This window comes from Cherax quadricarinatus, chromosome 55 (genome assembly GCF_038502225.1).
Source record: "Cherax quadricarinatus isolate ZL_2023a chromosome 55, ASM3850222v1, whole genome shotgun sequence".
NCBI classification, from domain to species: Eukaryota; Metazoa; Arthropoda; class Malacostraca; order Decapoda; family Parastacidae; genus Cherax; species Cherax quadricarinatus.
Window position 1 is genome coordinate 2,194,927 of NC_091346.1, and position 25,329 is coordinate 2,220,255.

At 50.4% G+C, this 25,329-nt stretch overlaps 1 protein-coding gene and 1 pseudogene across 1 annotated transcript in view; one reads left to right on the top strand and one right to left on the bottom strand.

Annotated features, from left to right (window-relative positions):
• The window catches only part of LOC128698917 (mucin-2), a 770,561-nt gene that overhangs the window by 311,200 nt on the left and 434,032 nt on the right, over positions 1 to 25,329 (top strand). The window lies entirely within an intron of this gene.
• Positions 25,145 to 25,263, bottom strand: LOC128699036 (5S ribosomal RNA; annotated as a pseudogene).

The following is a 25,329-nucleotide window of genomic DNA, read 5'->3' on the forward strand; positions in this document are numbered from 1 at the left end:
ATACGCTTTATAAATAAAAAATCATAAAACGTCTTAATATTGTCGGTATTTTATACCATTATCAACAGCACTTCTACAGTCACATGTCTGTATTACCAACAGACATGTGACTGTCTTCAAGAGGAAACTTGATAGGTTCAAGTTAGTTCCTGACCAGCCGGGCTGTGGTTCATACGTTGGACTGTGTGCAGCTATCACCAGCAGCCTGGTTGAGCAGGTTCCTAGGTTAGCCTGGTATATTACTATAGCCGGTATGCCTACCCCATACCTGTTTCCCATGACTACCGATAGGAGAGCTGTACCCGTAGACCTGTGCTGCCTTCTGATGGCCTTAGGCCTACCTACAGCTCACCCTAAAACACACTGCATCTCTCTCTCTCCCTCGCCAGGCCCCCAGCCTGGCGAGGGAGAGAGAGAGAGAGAGAGAGAGTGAGAGAGAGAGAGGTGCCTAGGTATCACATTTGCCATTTTCCACTTGTTTTCACTATGCCAGTTTGTAGTGATATGTTGAAAACGTCAGCCAAACCTATATATACCAGGCTCACAATCATGCATTATATTACCAGGGCGCGGGGGCGGTGACCCCCAGACAAACATTGTTGCTTATTAGTTTTCCTTCGTGAAAACAACCCCTGGTAATGCTCGTCTTCAAGAAAGAGTTAATTTTCATAAGGTGAAATGCACGATTACGTGTTTACATGTTCTCGTGCATGTAACAACAGCCTAATTGACCAACATGCCAAAAATGGAGCCTGGCCTGTGACCGGTCTTAGAGTAAAAAGTCAAGAAACCGGTTACTGGAATGTTTATTTTGCGTAAATTTATGGAAGATGAGTTTAGAGTGCAAAGGTCAGTGACTGGACGGGTGATGAACCGGGTGCTGGGGTGATGAACCAGGTGCTGGGGTGATGAACCAGGTGCTGGGGTGATGAACCAGGTGCTGGGGTGATGAACCGGGTGCTGGGGTGATGAACTGGGTGCTTGGGATGAACCCTGTGCTGGGGTGATGAACTGGGTGCTGGGGTGATGAACCGGGTGCTGGGGTGATGAACCAGGTGCTAGGGTGATGAACTGGGTGCTTGGGATGAACCCTGTGCTGGGGTGATGAACTGGGCGCTGGGGTGATGAACCGGGTGCTGGGGTGATGAACCGGGTGCTGGGGTGATGAACCGGGTGCTGGGGTGATGAACTGGGTGCTGGGGTGATGAACCGGGTGCTGGGGTGATGAACCGGGTGCTGGGGTGATGAACCAGGTGCTGGGGTGATGAACCGGGTGCTGGGGTGATGAACCGGGTGCTGGGGTGATGAACCGGGTGCTGGGGTGATGAACTGGGTGCTGGGGTGATGAACCAGGTGCTGGGGTGATGAACTGGGTGCTTGGGATGAACCCTGTGCTGGGGTGATGAACTGGGTGCTGGGGTGATGAACCGGGTGCTGGGGTGATGAACCGGGTGCTGGGGTGATGAACCGGGTGCTGGGGTGATGAACTGGGTGCTGGGGTGATGAACCGGGTGCTAGGGTGATGAACCGGGTGCTGGGGTGATGAACCGGGTGCTGGGGTGATGAACTGGGTGCTGGGGTGATGAACTGGGTGCTGGAGTGATGAACCGGGTGCTGGAGTGATGAACTGGGTGCTGGGGTGATGAACCGGGTGCTGGGGTGATGAACCGGGTGCTTGGGATGATGAACCGGGTGCTGGGGTGATGAACCGGGTGCTGGGGTGATGAACCGGGTGCTAGGGTGATGAACTGGGTGCTAGGGTGATGAACCGGGTGCTGGGGTGATGAACCGGGTGCTGGGGTGATGAACCGGGTGCTGGGGTGATGAACCGGGTGCTGGGGTGATGAACCGGGTGATGAACTGGCTGCTGGGGTGATGAACCGGGTGCTGGGGTGATGAACCGGGTGCTGGGGTGATGAACCGGGTGCTGGGGTGATGAACTGGGTGCTGGGATGATGAACCGGGTGCTGGGGTGATGAACCGGGTGCTGGGGTGATGAACCGGGTGCTGGGGTGATGAACCGGGTGCTGGGGTGATGAACCGGGTGCTGGGGTGATGAACCGGGTGCTGGGGTGATGAACTGGGTGCTGGGGTGATGAACTGGGTGCTAGGGTGATGAACCGGGTGCTAGGGTGATGAACCGGGTGCTAGGGTGATGAACCGGGTGCTGGGGTGATGAACCGGGTGCTGGGGTGATGAACCGGGTGCTGGGGTGATGAACTGGGTGCTGGGGTGATGAACTGGGTGCTGGGGTGATGAACCGGGTGCTGGGGTGATGAACCGGGTGCTGGGGTGATGAACTGGGTGCTGGGGTGATGAACTGGGTGCTGGGGTGATGAACTGGGTGCTGGGGTGATGAACCGGGTGCTGGGGTGATGAACCGGGTGCTGGGGTGATGAACTGGGTGCTGGGGTGATGAACCGGGTGCTGGGGTGATGAACCGGGTGCTGGGGTGATGAACCGGGTGCTGGGGTGATGAACTGGGTGCTGGGGTGATGAACCGGGTGCTGGGGTGATGAACCGGGTGCTGGGGTGATGAACTGGGTGCTGGGGTGATGAACTGGGTGCTGGGGTGATGAACTGGGTGCTGGGGTGTTGAACCGGGTGCTGGGGTGATGAACCGGGTGCTGGGGTGATGAACCGGGTGCTGGGGTGATGAACTGGGTGCTGGGGTGATGAACTGGGTGCTGGGGTGATGAACCGGGTGCTGGGGTGATGAACTGGGTGCTGGGGTGATGAACCGGGTGCTGGGGTGATGAACTGGGTGCTGGGGTGATGAACTGGGTGCTGGGGTGATGAACTGGGTGCTGGGGTGATGAACCGGGTGCTGGGGTGATGAACCGGGTGCTGGGGTGATGAACCGGGTGCTAGGGTGATGAACTGGGTGCTGGGGTGATGAACTGGGTGCTGGGGTGATGAACCGGGTGCTGGGGTGATGAACCCTGTGCTGGGGTGATGAACCGGGTGCTGGGGTGATCAACTGGGTGCTTGGGGTGATGAATCGGGTGCTGGGGATGATGAACCGTGTGCTGGGGATGAACCGGGTGCTGGGGTGATGAACCGAGTGCTGGGGTGATGAACCGGGTGCTGGGGATGATGAACCGAGTGCTGAGGGGGATGAACCGGGTGCTCGGGGTGATGAACCTTGTGCTGGGGGTGATGAACCGGGTGCGACGAACCAAATGCTGGGATGATGAACCGGGTGCTGGGGTGATGAACCGGGTGCTGGGGTGATGAACCGGGTGTTAGGGTGATGAACTGGGTGCTGGGGTGATGAACTGGGTGCTGGGGTGATGAACTGGGTGCTGGGGTGATGAACCGGGTGCTGGGGTGATGAACCGGGTGCTAGGGTGATGAACTGGGTGCTGGGGTGATGAACCGGGTGCTGGGGTGATGAACTTGGCGCTGGGGTGATGAACCGGGTGCTGGGGTGATGAACTGGGTGCTGGGGTGATGAACCGGGTGCTGGGGTGATGAACCGGGTGCTGGGGTGATGAACCCTGTGCTGGAGGTGATGAACCGGGTGCTGGGGTGATGAACCGGGTGCTGGGGTGATGAACCGGGTGCTGGGGTGATGAACCGGGTGCTGGGGTGATGAACCCTGTGCTGGGGTGATGAACCGGGTGCTGGGGTGATGAACCGGGTGCTGGGGTGATCAACTGGGTGCTTGGGATGATGAACCAGGTGCTGGGATGATGAACCCTGTGCTGGGGATGATGAACCAGGTGCTGGGGTGATGAACCAGGTGCTGGGATGATGAACCGGGTGCTGGGGATGATGAACCGAGTGCTGAGGGGGATGAACCGGGTGCTCGGGGTGATGAACCTTGTGCTGGGGGTGATGAACCGGGTGCGATGAACCGAATGCTGGGGTGATGAACCGGGTGCTGGGGTGATGAACCGGGTGCTGGGGTGATGAACCGGGTGCTGGGGGTGATGAACCGAGTGTTGGGGTGATGAACCGGGTGCTGGGGTGATGAACCGGGTGCTGGGGTGATGAACCGGGTGCTGGGGGTGATGAACCGAGTGTTGGGGTGATGAACCGGGTGCTGGGGTGATGAAACAGGTGCTGGGGTGATGAACCAGGTGTTGGGGTGATGTGCCGGATGCTAGGATGATAAACCGGGTGCTTGAGTGAACCAGGTGCTGGGGTGATGAACCAGGTGCTGGGGTGATGAACCGAGTGCTGGGGTGATGAACCAGGTGCTGGGGTGATGAACCAGGTGCTGGGGTGATGAACCGAGTGCTGGGGTGATGAACCAGGTGCTGGGGTGATGAACCGAGTGCTGGGATGATGAACCAGGTGCTGGGGTGATGAACCAGGTGCTGGGGTGATGAACCGAGTGCTGGGGTGATGAACCAGGTGCTGGGGTGATGAACCGAGTGCTGGGATGATGAACCAGGTGCTGGGGTGATGAACCAGGTGCTGGGGTGATGAACCGAGTGCTGGGGTGATGAACCAGGTGCTGGGGTGATGAACCAGGTGCTGGGGTGATGAACCGAGTGCTGGGGTGATGAACCAGGTGCTGGCGTGATGAACCGAGTGCTGGGGTGATGAACCGGGTGCTGGGGTGATGAACCGAGTGCTGGGGTGATGAACCAGGTGCTGGGGTGATGAACCGAGTGCTGGGGTGATGAACCAGGTGCTGGGGTGATGAACCGAGTGCTGGGATGATGAACCAGGTGCTGGGGTGATGAACCAGGTGCTGGGGTGATGAACCGAGTGCTGGGGTGATGAACCAGGTGCTGGGGTGATGAACCGAGTGCTGGGGTGATGAACCAGGTGCTGGGGTGATGAACCGAGTGCTGGGGTGATGAACCAGGTGCTGGGGTGATGAACCGAGTGCTGGGGTGATGAACCAGGTGCTGGGGTGATGAACCGAGTGCTGGGGTGATGAACCAGGTGCTGGGGTGATGAACCGAGTGCTGGGGTGATGTGTCGGCTGCTGGGGTGATGTGCCGGCTGCTGGGGTGATGTGCCGGCTGCTGGGGTGATGTGCCGGCTGCTGGGGTGATGTGCCGGCTGCTGGGGTGATGTGCCGGCTGCTGGGGTCATGTGCCGGCTGCTGGGGTGATGTGCCGGCTGCTGGGGTCATGTGCCGGCTGCTGGAGTGTGGCAAGGTCGGATATAACATCCTCATCGTTTATTTAAGATGATAAAATTAGCCGGCTTAGCGGGGAATTACTGAGTCACTGCCAACCCTGCCAGCATGTTCTCCCCTGGGGCCAGCATGGTCTACCCTGGGGCCAGCATGGTCTACCCTGGGGCCAGCATGGTCTACCCTGGGGCCAGCATGCTCTTTCCTGGTGCAACCCTGCCAGCATGTTCTCCCCTGGGGCCAGCATGGTCTACCCTGGGGCCAGCATGGTCTACCCTGGGGCCAGCATGCTCTTTCCTGGTGCAACCCTGCCAGCATGTTCTCCCCTGGGGCCAGCATGTTCTCCCCTGGGGCCAGCATGGTCTACCCTGGGGCCAGCATGGTCTACCCTGGGGCCAGCATGCTCTTTCCTGGTGCAACCCTGCCAGCATGTTCTTCCCTGGGGCCAGCATGTTCTCCCCTGGGGCCAGCATGGTCTACCCTGGGGCCAGCATGGTCTACCCTGGGGCCAGCATGGTCTACCCTGGGGCCAGCATGGTCTACCCTGGGGCCAGCATGGTCTACCCTGGGGCCAGCATGCTCTCCCCTGGTGCAACCCTGCCAGCATGTTCTCCCCTGGGGCCAGCATGTTCTCCCCTGGGGCCAGCATGTTCTCCCCTGGGGCCAGCATGTTCTCCCCTGGGGCCAGCATGTTCTCCCCTGGGGCCAGCATGGTCTACCCTGGGGCCAGCATGGTCTACCCTGGGGCCAGCATGGTCTACCCTGGGGCCAGCATGCTCTCCCCTGGTGCAACCCTGCCAGCATGTTCTCCCCTGGGGCCAGCATGTTCTCCCCTGGGGCCAGCATGGTCTACCCTGGGGCCAGCATGCTCTCCCCTGGTGCAACCCTGCCAGCATGCTATCCCTTGGTGCAACCCTACCAGCATGCTCACCCTTGGTGCAACCCTGCCAGCATGCTCTCCCCTGGTGCAACCCTGCCAGCATGCTCTCCCTTGGTGCAACCCTGCCAGCATGCTCTCCCCTGGTGCAACCCTGCCAGCATGCTCTCCCCTGGTGCAACCCTGCAGCATGCACTCCCCTGGTGCAACCCTGCCAGCATGCTCTCCCCTGGTGCAACCCTGCCAGCATGCTCTCCCCTGGTGCAACCCTGCCAGCATGCTCTCCCCTGGTGCAACCCTGCCAGCATGCTCTCCCCTGGTGCAACCCTGCCAGCATGCTCTCCCCTGGTGCAACCCTGCCAGCATGCTCTCCCCTGGTGCAACCCTGCCAGCATGCTCTCCCCTGGTGCAACCCTGCCAGCATGCTCTCCCTTGGTGCAACCCTGCCAGCATGCTCTCCCCTGGTGCAACTCTGTCGGCATACTCTACCCTACCTGGAGGGTATTTCGGGGATCAACGCCCCCGCGGCCTGGTCCATGACCAGGCCTGATCAACCAGGATGTTACTGCTGGCCGCACGTAGTCCAACGTACGAACTACAGCCCGGTTGATCCGGTACTGACTAAGTATCTGTCCTGCTCCCTCTTGAAGACAACAAGGGTCTGTTGGTAATTCCCTTTATGCCTGGTGGGAGGCTGTTGAACGAATTCTTGGGCCTAACACTTGTGTTTTCTCTTAGTGTACTAATGGCGCTCTTACTCTTCATTGGAGGTACAGTATGTTGCATCGCCTGCCAAGTTTTTTGCTTTCACGGGGAGTGATTTCAGTGTGCAGATTAGGGACCAGTCCCTCTATCATTTTCCAGGTGTAGATAATGATGTATCTCGCGTGCGCTCCAGTGAGTAGAAGTGCAGTGCTTGCTTCCAAGTGTTCCCAGTAGTTATGGTGCTTGACGGAACTTATATGTGCAGTAAAAGTTCTCTGTACATTCTGTAGGTCTGCGATTTCACCTGCCTTGAATGGACATGTTAGTGTACAGCAGTATTCCAGCCTAGAGAGAACAAGTGATTTGAAAAGGGTCATCATTGGCTTGGCATCTCTTGTTTTGAACGTTATCATTATCCATCCTATCATTTTCCTCGCAGATGATAGTGGCACTGTTGTGATCCTTAAAGGTGAGATCCTCAGACATTACCACTCCCAGGTCCTTCACATTGCTCTTCCGCTCTATTGTGTGATTGGAGTTTATAGTATACTCAGTTCTAGCTATTATTTCCCACAGTTTTCCATAACGGAGTAGTTGGAAATGATCTTCATTGAACATCATATTGTTCTCTGTTGCTCATTGGAAAACTTGGTTTATATCTTCTTGGAGATTTACCGTGTTCTCAATGGATGACTCTCATGCAGATCCTAGTATCGTCTCCAAAGGATGATACAGTTTATGGTTTACTTCCGTCTGTCTGATATGAGGATAAGAATCAGTATGAGGGTGAGTACTGTGCCTTTTGGAACAGAACCCTTCAAAAAAGAACAAAAAGGCACAATACCAAAGTCTTTGTAACTTTGTAAATGGTCCAAGCCGGACTGATGCGTCGTCGTAAGCTCCTCTCTCCTATGTGGGGGTTACTTATGTATAGAGCTCTTCACTGTAGCAACTTTAGATTTAACTATGAAGATCCATCTGCCCACTTTGCCAGTTATTCCTTAAGCACGCATTTTATGCGTTATTTCACTATGATTGCATTATCAAACGCTTTTGCAGAATTTGTGTATAATACATCTGCATTCTGTTTGTCTTCCAGTGCATCCAAGACAATATCGTAGTGGTCTAGTAGTTGCGAGAAGCAGGAACGACCTGCTCTGAACCCATGTTGCCCTGGATTGTGCAGTTGTTGGGAACCTAAGTGGTTTGCAGTCATTCTTCCTAGTACTCTTTCAAAGATTTTTATTGTGCGAGACGTTAGAGCTATTGGTCTACAGTTGGTAGCTATTGCTCTTCTGCCAAATTTATGGAGTAGGCTATACCCCGGGGGCAACTCTGCCAGCATGCCGTACCCTGGGGGCAACCCTGCCAGCATGCTCTACCTCTGGGGCAACCCTGCCAGATGTTCTACCTTGGTTTAACCCTTGCAAGCATGCTTTACCCTGGGGCGATCCTGCCGGCTTGCTCTCCCCTGGGGGCAGCATGAGTACGAGGCAATCCTGTCAGCACCACAACACTATCATACCACAGCACCACAATACCACACCACAACACTACCACACTACCACACCGCAACACCACAACAGTACCACACCACAACATCACAACACTACCACACCACAACACTACCTTACCATAGCATCGCAGCACTACAGCACCACAACACACCATAGCATCACAACACTACATACCGCAACACCACAACACTACCACACCACATCATCACAACACTACTACACCACATCACAGCACCACAACACTACCACATCACATCACCACTACAATACCACACCACAACACTACCACACCGCAACATCACAACAGTAACACACCACAGCATCACAACACTACCACACCGCAACACCAGAACACTACCACACCGCAACACCAGAACACTACCACACCGCAACACCAGAACACTACCACACCACAGCATCACAACACTACCACACCGCAACACCAAAACACTACCACACCACAGCATCACAACACTACCACACCACAACACTACCATACCATAGCATCACACCACTACCATACCGCAACACCACAACACTACCACACCATAGCATCACAACACTACCACACCATAGCATCACAACACTACCACACCATAGCATCTCAACACTACCACACCGCAACACCAGAACACTACCACATCACAGCACCACAACACTACCACATCACAGCACCACAACACTACCACACCACAGCACTGCCACATCACAGCACCACAACACTACCACACTACAGCATCACAACACTACCACACCACAGCATCACAACACTACCACACTACAGCATCACAACACTACCACACCACAGTATCGCAACACTACCACACCACAGCATCACAGTACTGCCACATCACAGCACCACAACACTACCACACTACAGCATCACAACACGACCACATCACAGCACCACAACACTACCACACTACAGCATCACAACACTACCACACTACAGCATCACAACACTACCACACCACAGTATCACAACACTACCACACCGCAGCACCACAACACTACCACACCACAGTATCACAACACTACCACACCGCAGCATCATAACACTACCACACCGCAGCACCACAACACTACCACACCGCAGCACCACAACACTACCACACCGTAGCATCACAACACTACCACACCGTAGCATCACAACACTACCACACCGTAGCATCACAACACTACCACACCGTAGCATCATAACACTACCACACCGCAGCATCACAACACTACCACACCGCAGCATCACAACACTACCACACGGCAGCACCACAACACTACCACACCGCAGCATCACAACACTACCACACCGTAGCATCACAACACTACCACACCGTAGCATCACAACACTACCACACCGTAGCATCACAACACTACCACACCGTAGCATCACAACACTACCACACTGCAGCATCACAACACTACCACACTACAGCATCACAACACTACCACACTGCAGCATCACAACACTACCACACCGCAGCATCACAACACTACCACACTACAGCATCACAACACTACCACACTGCAGCATCACAACACTACCACACTGCAGCATCACCACACTACCACACTACAGCATCACAACACTACCACACTGCAGCATCTCAACACTACCACACCGCAGCATCACAACACTACCACACCGCAGCATCACAACACTACCACACTACAGCATCACAACACTACCACACTACAGCATCACAACACTAGCACACTACAGCATCACAACACTACCACACCGCAGCATCACAACACTACCACACCGCAGCATCACAACACTACCACACCGCAGCATCACAACACTACCACACTGCAGCATCACAACACTACCACACTGCAGCATCACAACACTACCACACTGCAGCATCACAACACTACCACACTGCAGCATCACAACACTACCACACTACAGCATCACAACACTACCACACTGCAGCATCACAACACTACCACACCGCAGCATCACAACACTACCACACCGCAGCATCACAACACTACCACACTGCAGCATCACAACACTACCACACCGCAGCATCACAACACTACCACACCGCAGCATCACAACACTACCACACCGCAGCATCACAACACTACCACACTGCAGCATCACAACACTACCACACCGCAACATCACAACACTACCACTCTACAGCATCACAACACTACCACACCGCAGCATCACAACACTACCACACCACAGCATCACAGCACTGCCACACTGCAGCATCACAACACTACCACACTACAACACCACCACACCGGCGCACCACAACACTACCACACGGCAACACCACAACACTACCACACCGCAGCATCACAACCACACCGCAGCATCACAACACTACCACACCGCAGCATCACAACACTACCACACCGCAGCATCACAACACTACCACACTGCAGCATCACAACACTACCACACTGCAGCATCACAACACTACCACACTGCAGCATCACAACACTACCACACTGCAGCATCACAACACTACCATACCGCAGCATCACAACACTACCACACCGCAGCATCACAACACTACCACACCGCAGCATCACAACACTACCACACTGCAGCATCACAACACTACCACACTGCAGCATCACACTACCACACCGCAGCATCACAACACTACCACACCGCAGCATCACAACACTACCACACCGCAGCATCACAACACTACCACACTGCAGCATCACAACACTACCACACTACAGCATCACAACACTACCACACTGCAGCATCACAACACTACCACACCGCAGCATCACAACACTACCACACTACAGCATCACAACACTACCACACTGCAGCATCACAACACTACCACACTGCAGCATCACCACACTACCACACTACAGCATCACAACACTACCACACTGCAGCATCTCAACACTACCACACCGCAGCATCACAACACTACCACACCGCAGCATCACAACACTACCACACTACAGCATCACAACACTACCACACTACAGCATCACAACACTACCACACTACAGCATCACAACACTACCACACCGCAGCATCACAACACTACCACACCGCAGCATCACAACACTACCACACCGCAGCATCACAACACTACCACACTGCAGCATCACAACACTACCACACTGCAGCATCACAACACTACCACACTGCAGCATCACAACATTACCACACTGCAGCATCACAACACTACCACACTGCAGCATCACAACACTACCACACTACAGCATCACAACACTACCACACTGCAGCATCACAACACTACCACACCGCAGCATCACAACACTACCACACCGCAGCATCACAACACTACCACACTGCAGCATCACAACACTACCACACCGCAGCATCACAACACTACCACACCGCAGCATCACAACACTACCACACCGCAGCATCACAACACTACCACACTGCAGCATCACAACACTACCACACCGCAGCATCACAACACTACCACTCTACAGCATCACAACACTACCACACCGCAGCATCACAACACTACCACACCACAGCATCACAGCACTGCCACACTGCAGCATCACAACACTACCACACTACAACACCACCACACCGGCGCACCACAACACTACCACACGGCAACACCACAACACTACCACACCGCAGCATCACAACCACACCGCAGCATCACAACACTACCACACCGCAGCATCACAACACTACCACACCGCAGCATCACAACACTACCACACTGCAGCATCACAACACTACCACACTGCAGCATCACAACACTACCACACTGCAGCATCACAACACTACCACACTGCAGCATCACAACACTACCATACCGCAGCATCACAACACTACCACACCGCAGCATCACAACACTACCACACCGCAGCATCACAACACTACCACACTGCAGCATCACAACACTACCACACTGCAGCATCACACTACCACACCGCAGCATCACAACACTACCACACTGCAGCATCACAACACTACCACACCGCAGCATCACAACACTACCACACTGCAGCATCACAACACTACCACACTACAGCATCACAACACTACCACACTGCAGCATCACAACACTACCACACCGCAGCATCAGAACACTACCACACCGCAGCATCAGAACACTACCACACCGTAGCATCACAACACTACCACACTACAGCATCACAACACTACCACACCGCAGCATCACAACACTACCACACCGCAGCATCACAACACTACCACACTACAGCATCACAACACTACCACACCGCAGCATCACAACACTACCACACCACAGCATCACAGCACTGCCACACTGCAGCATCACAACACTACCACACTACAACACCACAACACTACCACACTACAACACCACACCGGCGCACCACAACACTACCACACGGCAACACCACAACACTACCACACCGCAGCATCACAACACTACCACACCGCAACACTACCACACCGCAGCCCCACAACACTACCACACCACAACACTACAACACCACAACACTGCCACACGGCAACACCACAACATTACCACACCGCAGCATCACAACACTACCACACCACATCATCACAACACCACAGCTCCTCTACATAGTGTTGCTCAGATATACGCGCGCACTATGCTATTGTTGATGGGTCAGAGAATACATTCTGTATAGTAGGTCTTACCTTTGTGGCTCACCTGCCTGGTAAACTTGATGGTCCCATCCTTCTCTGCCTGCTGACTGGATGAGTATTTTACCTTTTATAGCGGAGTGGGCAACTAGTTCCAGATCAAAGCATTACTGCACTTTGAACAGTATAATTTTGAGAGCTTGTCAAGATGTCATAAAATGATATCTGAAGACACACTGTATAAGGATCGATTTAGAATAATTCAAGGTAACAGAATTAAGAGCCAGCCTCTCACCAGCAGTAACAGCCTCGTTGATTAGGCACTGATCCACTGGGAGGCCTGGTCGTGGACCGGACCACGGGGGCGTTGATCCCCGGAATGCCCTCCAGGTAGACCTCTGTCATGTCAGTGATAATCTAGACAACAGGGAAGTACTGAGTCCATCTCATTTACTGTGTGGACGTCGACTTGGGCCAGTACCTCATATGCGATGTAACGATATTTTGGAAGATCCAGATGTAAGTTCAAGGATGTTAATAGTGTCAGTGGGAGACTGTCTGGTCTGAAGATTATCTTACGTCATTAGGAGAATGCTTCTATAGGGTCGAGGTTCATAACCAGATGTCACTGCAACTTGGTGAGAGTGATGATGGCCCGGGTTCCAGATGACCACTAGGGAAGATGGTGGCCTCTCACCCCTATGTAAGCGGTACGGCCAAGACAAATTAGACAGGCTAGTACTTCAATAATTAATAATAATGGTAGAATTACCGACAATGTTAGGTAAATGGACACAGATGCAACTAATGTGACGTTTCATTGTGGCAATGTTTCTTCAGGAGCGATGTTAAGCTCCTGGAGAGTCATATTAGTTGCATCTGCGTCCGTTTACCTGACCTCTATAATTGCACTGTCCAGTAGAGGAAACCATGACCCTTCAGGAAACACCAACAGTGGTGGCTAGAAAATCTATCGAGAGGATCATGGACAGTGAATATATTTTCCCAGGTCTAACAGCACCCCTCCCCCCCCACACACCTACATGTGTGGGAATACTAGTGTCCCTCTACAGACTCTGGCCATACAATAGAGCGGAAAAATAATGTAAGGGACCTGGGAGTAGTAATGTCTGAGGATCTCACTTTCAAGGATCACAACAGTGCCTCGATCGCAAGTGCAAAGAAAATGATTGGATGGATAATGAGAACGTTCAAAACGAGAGATGCCAAGCCAATGATGATCCTTTTCAAATCACTTGTTCTCTCTAGGCTGGAATATTGCTGTATATTAACGTCTCCATTCAAAGCAGGTGAAATTGCAAATCTAGAGTGTGTACAGAGATCCTTTACTGCACGTATAAGTTCTGTCAAGCACCTTACCTGGAGGTTATTCCGGGGATCAACGCCCCCGCGGCCCGGTCCATGACCAGGCCTCCCGATGGATCAGGGCCTGATCAACTAGGCTGTTACTGCTGGCCGCACGCAGTCCAACGTACGAGCCACAGCCCGGCTGATTCGGCACTGACTTTAGGTATCTGTCCAGCTGTCTCTTGAAGGCAGCCAGGGGCTTATTGGCAATTCCCCTAATGCTTGATGGGAGGCTGTTGAACAGTTTTGGGCCCCGGACACTTATGGTGTTTTCCCTTAGTGTACCAATGGCGCCCCTACTACTGGGAACGCTTGGAAGCACTTGACTTGTACTCGTTGGAACGCAGGAGGGAGAGATGTATCATAATCTACACTTGGAAAATCCTGGAAGGAATTGTCCCAAATCTGCACACAGAAATCACTCCCTACGAAAGTAAAAGACTGGGCAGGCGATGCAAAATGCCCCCAGTTAAAAGTAGGGGCGCCATTGGTACACTAAGGGAAAACACCGTAAGTGTCTGGGGCCCAAGACTGTTCAACAGCCTCCCATCAAGCATTAGAGGAATTGCCAATAAGCCCCTGACTGCCTTCAAGAGAGAGCTGGACAGATACCTAAAATCAGTGCCGGATCAGCCGGGCTGTGGCTCGTACGTTGGACTGCGTGCGGCCAGCAGTAACAGCTGGCCGCACGCCTGGTCATGGACCGGGCCGTTTGGGCGTTGATCCCCGGAATGACCTCCAGGTAACCTCCCTGTTCTAGACAAATCTAGAAGAGAGCTGGAACAGTTAACAAGCGGAGGGAGCTGTGTGAGGGATTTATGCCTGCCCCTTCCCCTACCACAAAAGGTGGGTTCTTGTGGTCAGTGGCGCTGCCATACCCCTCCCCCCCCTATCTTAATTAAGCCTTGATTGTGTGTTATACCAAATTTAGCAACAAAAGTGCCAGTATATACCAATCAATCGGTCTTAACACACTGGTGTTACCCAGACATTTTAAGTGTATACCTGTGCATATTTTTGCACAGCACTGACGAGAGGTTTTCCACCGTTATATGCTAAGCGTGGGATGGCTGACGTTTGACGTGGATATCACTGATATACAGAGAAAGACCGCAGTCAGGAGGATTCGAAACCACGTCAGGAGAGTCTGGCAACGTTCCTCCAAGTGATGCTCTAGACCACTCAGTTACAGATGCCTCAGAAACTTGGAGGGGAAGGAAGAGGAGGATGCATGTAGATGAAAGATAGGGAAGAAACATGGCTTGTAACCAGGCTGCCTAGCCCTGACGTGGTTTTGAATCCTACTGACTCCGATCTTCATCTGCATATACCTCCGCTTGTTTCTACATGATGCATTGATGACTGATATATTAAATAACTAGTGTCAACCAGCCAGACCTTCATCGACAGTGTATTTTCATTTATTGGAGGTTTTTCTATCGGTAGGTTGAAGGCAGACTTTTCACAGAGGTCCAGTAGCTCTCTTATGTACCAGTCGACCTAACGTGCTTCCAGTATTTCTAGTATTGTACAGTGCTCTGATTTTCCTATCTTCCATTTCGTATTTGAGAAATTGAATTCTCCGAGGAGGATAATGTTTGGTGCTGGGGTTTAAAGACAACTATTTTCTTGGTCTATTCTACTAAGTCGTCAGTCGTTGCTGGCGGTATATATACAAGGACATTCACTAGATTTTTGGTTTCCACTTTAATACTCAAAACTTGTGCTGTATCATTGGTTGCTTTCACCAGCTCTTTGTAATGAAACGTCTTTCACATAGGCCTACTCCAGCCTCTCCCTTCCCTACACTTGTTTGTATCTTCCCCCTCCCCCCTCGCCTCCAACAACCCCATCTCCTAACCTTCCCTCCCCCCAGTTCTCTTTGCTGTGATAGTATTTATTGGTTGTTTATTGTGTTCAGTGTTAGTTTATTTTAATCTTTTTTTTTTTACTCTCTCTCTCTCTCTCTCTCTCTCTCTCTATAATATGTTTCGTGCCGAATTGGTAAAACTGGTCACTTAGCAAGAACTCGTTTAAAGTTAAGTCCTTTTTTAAATTTTCTCTTGTACGTTCAAAGATGTATGTTTTTTTTCATTTATGTTAATATAAAAATTAATAATTTTGTACCAAAAGAGCTTAGGCTGAGGTCAGTGGTCACGTGTGGTCATACCTGCCTAAGCTCTTGGGAGTTAGCGTGGGCTATTACCAAGCACCATGGCTTGTTGTAGTGTTTTAGTATATCGGGTTCAAGTGTTGAAGAAGGAGATTCTACTTCTTTAGGAGGAAAATAGGAAGATAAAGCTTCATATAGATGAGTTTGGGAGTGAGTGTGAGAAGGATTTAGCTGGTAAGGAGGAAATGGTCACCAGCAGTGATGGTGGCAGCCGCTTTAAGTGGCAAGTGGTTCACAGTTCAGGAAGAAGGAAGATGAGAGTTCATAGAGAAGTGAAGGTAGGAAATCGATTCTCTGTTCTCCAAGACGAGTGTACTTCAGTGGTTAGTAAGATTGACGGTACCACTGATTCCCCTGCTAATCAAGGTTAGAATATTTTAATAGTAGGCGATTCTCAGGTAAGTTATATGGACCATGCATTTTGTAACAGACAGAAAGGTCAGACAGAGAGTGTGCCTTCCTGGAGCTGGCGTTGGTGACATAGTCAGCAGGTTGGATAATATTATGGCAGGTAATGGGAACAAGCCCATTATCTGTCTTACTGCTGGGGGTAATGACATTGGGAAGGGCAGGAGAGAGGAGCTGCTGGATAAGTACAGGTCAGCCATAGAAGTAGTTAGGTCTAAGGGAGGGATCCCAGTCATATGTAGCATCTTGCCTAGAAAGGGAGTGGGCAATGAATGGATGTCTAGGGTAATTGGTATAAATTGCAGGTACTGCAAGGACTTGCAATCCCATTCATTGATAACTGGGACCTATTTTTTTGGCAAACGTGATATGTATGCAAGGGATGGGGTTCATCTCTCTGGGGATGGAGTGGTTGCATTAGCCAATTCGATTGAGAGGGTAATTGATGACTTGTCTAGGAATTTAAACTGATAGATTATAGAGGTATGGGTGTTTGTGGGAAACAATCAGGCTGCAGCATTAGGGTTAAAAACAGCAGTTATTACCGGGATACCTCAGGGATATGTTTAAAAGACAATATTCAGAATAAAGTTGCTAGTAATGGCAAATCAATTGATCAACAAACAGAGAGAGATGGTAGAGGGCAACGAGTGATTAGCTCCCTTAAGGTTTACTATACAAATAGTAGGAGTCTAAGAAATAAGATAGATGAGCAAAGATTACTTGCAAGTGTAGGTAATATAGATATTATTGGTATAAGAGACCTGGTTCAACCTGAAAGATAGAGAAATGCCTTCTGAATGCAACATACAGGGTTATAAACTATTCCACAATGATAGGGTCAACAGGAAGGGTGGTTCTCAGTAGTAGTACCAGTTCCTAGTAACCAGTTACCAGTAACCAGTGTACCAGTAGATGACTCGCTACCAACCGTCTCTGCGTGAATTACTGACTGTATTCATATTGCTGCTGACCATAGCAGGATTTCAAACACCCCCTCACCCATAGGCACTGTGAGTCAGTCAAGATAGGGAGCAGAGAGAGGCAGGTCGGCTGTTGGTGCCTTCCCATACTTTCCGTTATATTATACGTACTACCAGCCTACGTGAGTATTCTTACCCCATCCACTTTATCGAAACCCACATGACATGGTGGGGTGGCGATGTAAGTCAGAGAAAATTTAAATTGTTGTCTTAGACATGATATAAGATTAGAAACATGGAACACAGAATCTGGCTACAGTTTCTCGAGGGATGTGACAAATTTGGGTGTGATTGATAGGCCCCCAAACCTTGATAGGGAGTGCAGTAAGCTGTTATGGGACGAAATTTATAAGGCATCTAGATATGAAAATGTTGTGATAATGGGAGATTTTAACTTCAGACAAATTTATTGGAACAATATGACAGGAAATCTTGTCTAGTGACTCTTGATACGGTTCAGGATTGCTTTTTAGAACAGGTTGTGACAGAACCAACTAGAGGAAACAGTCTGCTTGACTTAGTTCTTGCCAACAAAGATTCACTAATTAATAATCTTGAGGTTAATGATGAGCTTGGGGAAAGTGATCACAAATCACTTAGTTTCAGTATATCATGGAATTACCCAGATAACTGCAATCAAATCTCTGTCCCAGATTTTCGCTTGGCCGACTTCATGGGACTGAAAAATTACCTGGGTGGGCTAAATTGGGATGTCCTGACTATGGGTCAGGTAGGTGATCTTGGTTGCCAGTTTGACGTTTTTCAGAGCATAGTTCTAGCTGCCCAGACAACTTTTGTTCCGAGTAGGGAAATTAGATCTAACAAAAATGATCCCAAATGGATGAACAATAGATTAAAACATCTCATTGGTCAAAAGAGAGGCATATATAGGCATATCAAAAGAGGGGATGGGCAATTAAGAAATCAATATATTCAATTAAAGAGATAAATAAAGAAAGGAATAAGAAGAGCAAAAAGGGATTATGAGGCTAAGATCGCAAGGGATTCAAAGACTAACCCAAAAGGGTTCTCTCAGGTATACAGAAGTAAGATTAGGGACAAGATTGGCGCCCACTTAAGAGTAATTCAGGTCAGATCACTGAGAGTGATAAAGATATGTGTGAAATTCTCAATACCTACTTCCTCTCAGTTTTCACACAGGAAAATACTAGCGATATTCCTGAAATAATCGATTATGTAGAACAGGATGATAAGCTATGCACAATTGTGGTAACTAGTGACATGGTCCTCAGACAAATAGAGAAACTAAAACCTAGCAAATCCCCAGGTCCTGATGAACTGTTTGCAAAGGTGTTAACAGAATGTAAAGAGGAACTTAGCATACCTTTGGCTAATCTTTTTAACATATCACTACAAACTGGCGTAGTGCCTGATAAGTGGAAAATGGCAAATGTAATACCTATTTACAAGGCAGGTGACAGGTCCTTGGCTTCGAACTATAGACCAATAAGCCTTGCCTCCATAGTGGGAAAATTTATGGAATCAATAATTGCCGAAGCAATTCGTAGCCATCTTGATAGGCACAGATTGATTAATGAATCTCAACATGGTTTTACAAAGGGGCTTTCCTGTCTTACGAATTTACTAATTTTTTTCACTAAGGTGTTTGAGGAGGTAGATCATGGTAATGAATATGATATTGTGTATATGGACTTCAGTAAGGCTTTCGATAGAGTTCCACACCAGAGTCTATTGAGGAAACTTAAGGCACACGGAATAGGAGGAGAAATTTTTTCCTGGGTAGAGGCATGGCTGACAAATAGGCAGCAGAGAGTTTGCGTAAATGGGGAAAAATCAGAATGGGGGCACGTCACAAGCGGTGTTCCTCAGGGGTAAGCGTTGGGCCCGTTGCTGTTCACAATTTACATAAACGACATAGATGAGGGAATAAATATCGACATATGGGGATCAGTAACAAGTGGCGTTCCACAGGGATCAGTCTTGGGCCCGTTATTGTTTATAATATATATCAATGATCTTGATGAAGGAATTACTAGTGATATGAGCAAATTCGCCGATGACACAAAGATAGGTAGGATAATTGATTCAAACGTAGATGTTATGGAACTTCAGGAGGATTTAGACAAACTCTACTCTTGGTCAGAAAAGTGGCATATGCGGTTCAATGTAGATAAATGCAAGGTTCTGAAGCTCGGGAGTGTCCATAACCCTAGCACTTGTAAGTTAAATAATGTAGAGCTTAGCCATACAGATTGCGAAAAGGACTTGGGGGGTTATAGTAAGCAGCAACCTTAAACCAAGACAGCAATGCCTAAGCGTACTAAATCCTTATCAGTGCCTAGAGAAGCATACAAGGTATGTATGAAGCACGTACCATTGAGGAAACCCAGAAGATATCAGATATAGAGAGAGCGTAGGAGATGGTATAGAAAAAGAAAACGGGTTACTGAATTGCTTACAAACACAAATATGTTTCAACAGAGGATAGTCTTAGCCGAGAGATCACTGAATTAGAGCAAAAACTTAGGATGTCACACCTAATAGAAGAAGTACAGAGGGAACAAAGGGCCATACAGGATATTGCAAGAAACCCAAAATATTTCTCTTCCTACGCAAAATCCAAGCTAAGAACTACCTGTAGAATTGGACCACTACTGAGAGGAGACTCGTATACTGACGATGAATATGAAATGAGTGAAATCCTAAAAGAACAGTATGAGTCGGTGTTCAGCAACCCACTAAATGACAGCAAGGTAGAAAATGCTGAAATATTTTTCACTCCAGCAGAAGGCCGCACAGACCAACTAACTGACATTACTGCAAATACCATAAATTTCGAAAAAGAAATGGACAACATGCCCACTCACTCAGCACCTGGACCAGATTCATATAATGTTCTGTTTATAAAGAAGTGCAAAGTACCACTAGCACGAGCCCTCAGTATTCTTTGGAGAAAGAACTTAGATCTAGGTGAAATACCGGAGGTCTTAAAGAGTGCAGACATGGCTCCTTTGCATAAGGGAGGTAGCAGAGCACTAGCTAAAAGTTACAGACCAGTAGCCCTAACTTCTCACATCATAAAAATCTTCGAAAGAGTGACGAGACGGCAGGTTACAAATTACATGGACCAGCACAACCAACATAACTTGAACCAGCATGGTTTTAGAGCAGGACGATCATGCCTGTCACAGTTGCTGAACCATTATGACAGAACTACGGAGGCGTTGGAAGACAACCAAAAAGCAGATGTGATTTCCACGGATTTTGCAAAGGAATTTGACAAATGTGATCATGGAGTGATAGCGCACAAAATGAAGGTCATGGGCATTACGGGGAAGGTAGGCAGATGGATTTTAGTGTTCCTGACACAGAACACAACAAGTAGTAGTAAACAGAGCAAGATCCAGTATCAGCGAGGTCAAAAGCTCAATGCCCCAAGGCACTGTCCTGGCACCTCTGCTGTTTCTCACCCTCATTGCAGACATAGATAAAAACACCCGGCACACTTTTGTATCATCATTTGCAAATGACACTAAAATAAGTATGAAAGTCACTACGATAGAGGACACTGAAAAATTACAAGACATAAGCAGGGTTTACCAGTGGGCAGTACAGTACATGACGTTCAGTGGTGATAAATTCCAGCTGCTTAGGTATAGAAAGAATGAAGAACTCAAAAGCAACACTATATACAAAACTCGAGAGGATCACCAAATAGAACGAAAGGACACGTAAAAGACTTGGAAATAATTGTCAACTGACCTTTCTTTTAAGAGACATAACAAGACAAAGATCACGACAGCCAGGAAGATGACGGGGTGGGTATTGAGAACTTTCAAAACAAGGGAAATAATGCCGATGGTGACACTCTTCAAATCGCTAATGCTCCCTCACTTAGAATATTGCTCAGTGCTGACGGCCGCGTTGAAAGCAGGAGAAATGTCGGAGCTGGAACAAATACAGAGATGGTTTACAGCTCACATTGAGCCAGTAAATCACCTAAACTACTGGGAACGCCTTCAAGTCTTGAACATGTACTCAGTGGAGCGGAGGAAGTGAGAGAGATACATGATAACATACACCTCAGAAGTACTCGAGGAACTGGTCCCAAATCTGCACACTGCCATGACAACATACTGGAGTGAGAGAGAAACCCAGTGAGGAGCAGGGGTGCGGTGGGGACAATAAGGGAACACTGTATCAACATCCGGGGTCCCAGACTATTCAGCATCTTACCAGAAGATATTAGAAACACGGCTGGGGCAAGTGTAGAAGCAAATGGAAACTGGACAAGTATCTTCACCTGGTGCCAGATCAACCAGGCTTTGATGCATATGTGGGGCAGTGAGCCTCCAGCAGCAACAGCCTTGTTGATCAGTTAAGCACCGGACGAGCCTGGCCCATGGCCGGGCTCTGAGAGCAGTTAAACTCTCGAAACTCTTCAAAGCTATATCAAAGGTATAGAATAGTGTAGCAGCACACTCTTGGTGTTCCCACAATGTAACTATTATATTGTATAGTGTAGCAGCACACTGTGGGTGTTCCCACAATGTAACTATTATATTGTATAGTGTAGCAGCACACTGTGGGTGTTCCCACAATGTAACTATTATATTGTATAGTGTAGCAGCACACTGTGGGTGTTCCCACAATGTAACTATTATATTGTATAGTGTAGCAGCACACTGTGGGTGTTCCCACAATGTAACTATTATATTGTATAGTGTAGCAGCACACTGTGGGTGTTCCCACAATGTAACTATTATATTGTATAGTGTAGCAGCACACTCCTGGTGTTCCCACAATGTAACTATTATATTGAATAGTATACCAGCACACTGTAGGTGCTCCCACAATTATACAGAATAATCATAAAACGGTGCCAAAATTTTTGCCGATATCAGTCCGAATTTAGCGGAAACACAGATACTGATTCTCTGGCAGACTTGCTGGTTGCATTTAAGCCTTTTTAGTAAAAAATCTTTCCCAGTGTGGCCTTGTCAAAGAGGGCGCGGATGGGGGGGTCAGGGGGGAGCAGCTCATGCATGATGAATAGCGTATGCTTGGCTGCCTGTGTATATTTATGTATGACTTCACCACGGGTGTGCATGCTGCTGACGTCTACACACACACACACACACACACACAGACACACACACACACACACACACACACACACACACACACACACACACACATGCACGGGGCCAGCTGAGCCTCGACTCGACTCCTGCAACCACAGTTAAGTGAGTACACACACAACTAGGTGAGTACGACTCATTGAAACTTAAGAGGGAACACCAGTCTCAAGGGGGAGCACCAGGCTCAAGGTGGAGCACCAGGCTCAAGGGGGAGCACCAGGTTCAAGGTGGAGCACCAGGCTCAAGGGGAGCACCAGGCTCAATGGGGAGCACCAGGCTCAAAGGGGAGCACCAGGCTCAAGGGGGAGCACCAGTCTCAAGGGGGAGCACCGGGCTCAAGGGGGAGCACCAGTCTCAAGGGGGAGCACCGGGCTCAAGGGGGAGCACCAGTCTCAAGGGGGAGCACCAGTCTCAAGGGGGAGCACCAGTCTCAAGGGGGAGCACCAGTCTCAAGGGGGAGCACCAGTCTCAAGGGGGAGCACCAGTCTCAAGGGGGAGCACCAGTCTCAAGGGGGAGCACCAGTCTCAAGGGGGAGCACCAGTCTCAAGGGGGAGCACCAGTCTCAAGGGGGAGCACCAGTCTCAAGGGGGAGCACCAGTCTCAAGGGGGAGCACCAGTCTCAAGGGGGAGCACCAGTCTCAAGGGGGAGCACCAGTCTCAAGGGGGAGCACCAGTCTCAAGGGGGAGCACCAGTCTCGAGGGGGAGCACCAGTCTCGAGGGGGAGCACCAGTCTCGAGGGGGAGCACCAGTCTCAAGGGGGAGCACCAGTCTCAAGGGGGAGCACCAGTCTCAAGGGGGAGCACCAGTCTCAAGGGGGAGCACCAGTCTCAAGGGGGAGCACCAGTCTCAAGGGGGAGCACCAGTCTCAAGGGGGAGCACCAGTCTCAAGGGGGAGCACCAGTCTCAAGGGGGAGCACCAGTCTCAAGGGGGAGCACCAGTCTCAAGGGGGAGCACCAGTCTCAAGGGGGAGCACCAGTCTCAAGGGGGAGCACCAGTCTCAAGGGGGAGCACCAGTCTCAAGGGGGAGCACCAGTCTCAAGGGGGAGCACCAGTCTCAAGGGGGAGCACCAGTCTCAAGGGGGAGCACCAGTCTCAAGGGGGAGCACCAGTCTCAAGGGGGAGCACCAGTCTCAAGGGGGAGCACCAGTCTCAAGGGGGAACACCAGTCTCAAGGGGGAGCACTAGCCTCAAGGGGGAGCACCAGTCTCAAGGGGGAGCACCAGTCTCAAGGGGGAGCACCAGTCTCAAGGGGGAGCACCAGTCTCAAGGGGGAGCACCAGTCTCAAGGGAGAACACCAGTCTCAAGGGGGAGCACCAGTCTCAAGGGGGAGCACCAGTCTCAAGGGGGAACACCAGTCTCAAGGGGGAACACCAGTCTCAAGGGGGAGCACCAGTCTCAAGGGGGAGCACCAGTCTCAAGGGGGAGCACCAGTCTCAAAGCACCAGGGGGAGCACCAGTCTCAAGGGGGACCACCAGTCTCAAGGGGGGGCACCAATCTCAAGGGGGAGCACCAGTCTCACGGGGGAGCACCAGTCTCAAGGGGGAGCACCAGTCTCAAGGGGGAGCACCAGTCTCAAGGGGGAGCACCAGTCTCAAGGGGGAGCACCAGTCTCAAGGGGGAGCACCAGTCTCAAGGGGGAGCACCAGTCTCAAGGGGGGGCACCAATCTCAAGGGGGAGCACCAGTCTCAAGGGGGAGCACCAGTCTCAAGGGGGAGCACCAGTCTCAAGGGGGAGCACCAGTCTCAAGGGGGAGCACCAGTCTCAAGGGGGAGCACCAGTCTCAAGGGGGAGCACCAGTCTCAAGGGGGAGCACCAGTCTCAAGGGGGGCACCAGTCTCAAGGGGGAGCACCAGTCTCAAGGGGGGGCTCACATATTTTTGGTACAGTTACTTGAAGTCATATTTTTAATGTCTGATTTTGAAGAATTTGTCTCAGAAATGTCTTGTCTTAATTGTCCTCTTAAGCAAATGTTGATTTTGTACTGTAACTCAGCTCTTCCTCTGACAGTCAACATTTCACTGTTGTAAAGACAGTCAAGTGGGAGACAGGTGAAGTCATCTTAAACAGTGAAAATCCTACGTAGTTATGTCTACCACTCTCACTGGCTGTTCGGGAACTTATTTTTTTTGTATTATATTAATTTTTTCCCCGCTGTGGTATGCTAATTGGTTATTTTGTTATGGATAGAGGACAACTGACCTAACTGAGAAATTTGTTGAACACCATTTACCTGAAGTTTACCTGGAGAGGGTTTCGGGGGCCAACCCCCCCCGCTGCCCGGTCTGAGACCAGGCCAAAGATTTATGCCAATAGCATTTGGTGTTCACAGGCGGTCACCCATCCAAGTACTAACCAAACCCAACGTTGCTTAACTTCGCTGATCGGACGAGAAGCGGTGCGTTCAACGTAGTATGGCCGTATGTGAGAAGTCCACGTAGTTGTTTGTGAATTATGAGGATGAGTTGTGTAATTGGTGATCCTGGGCAAAG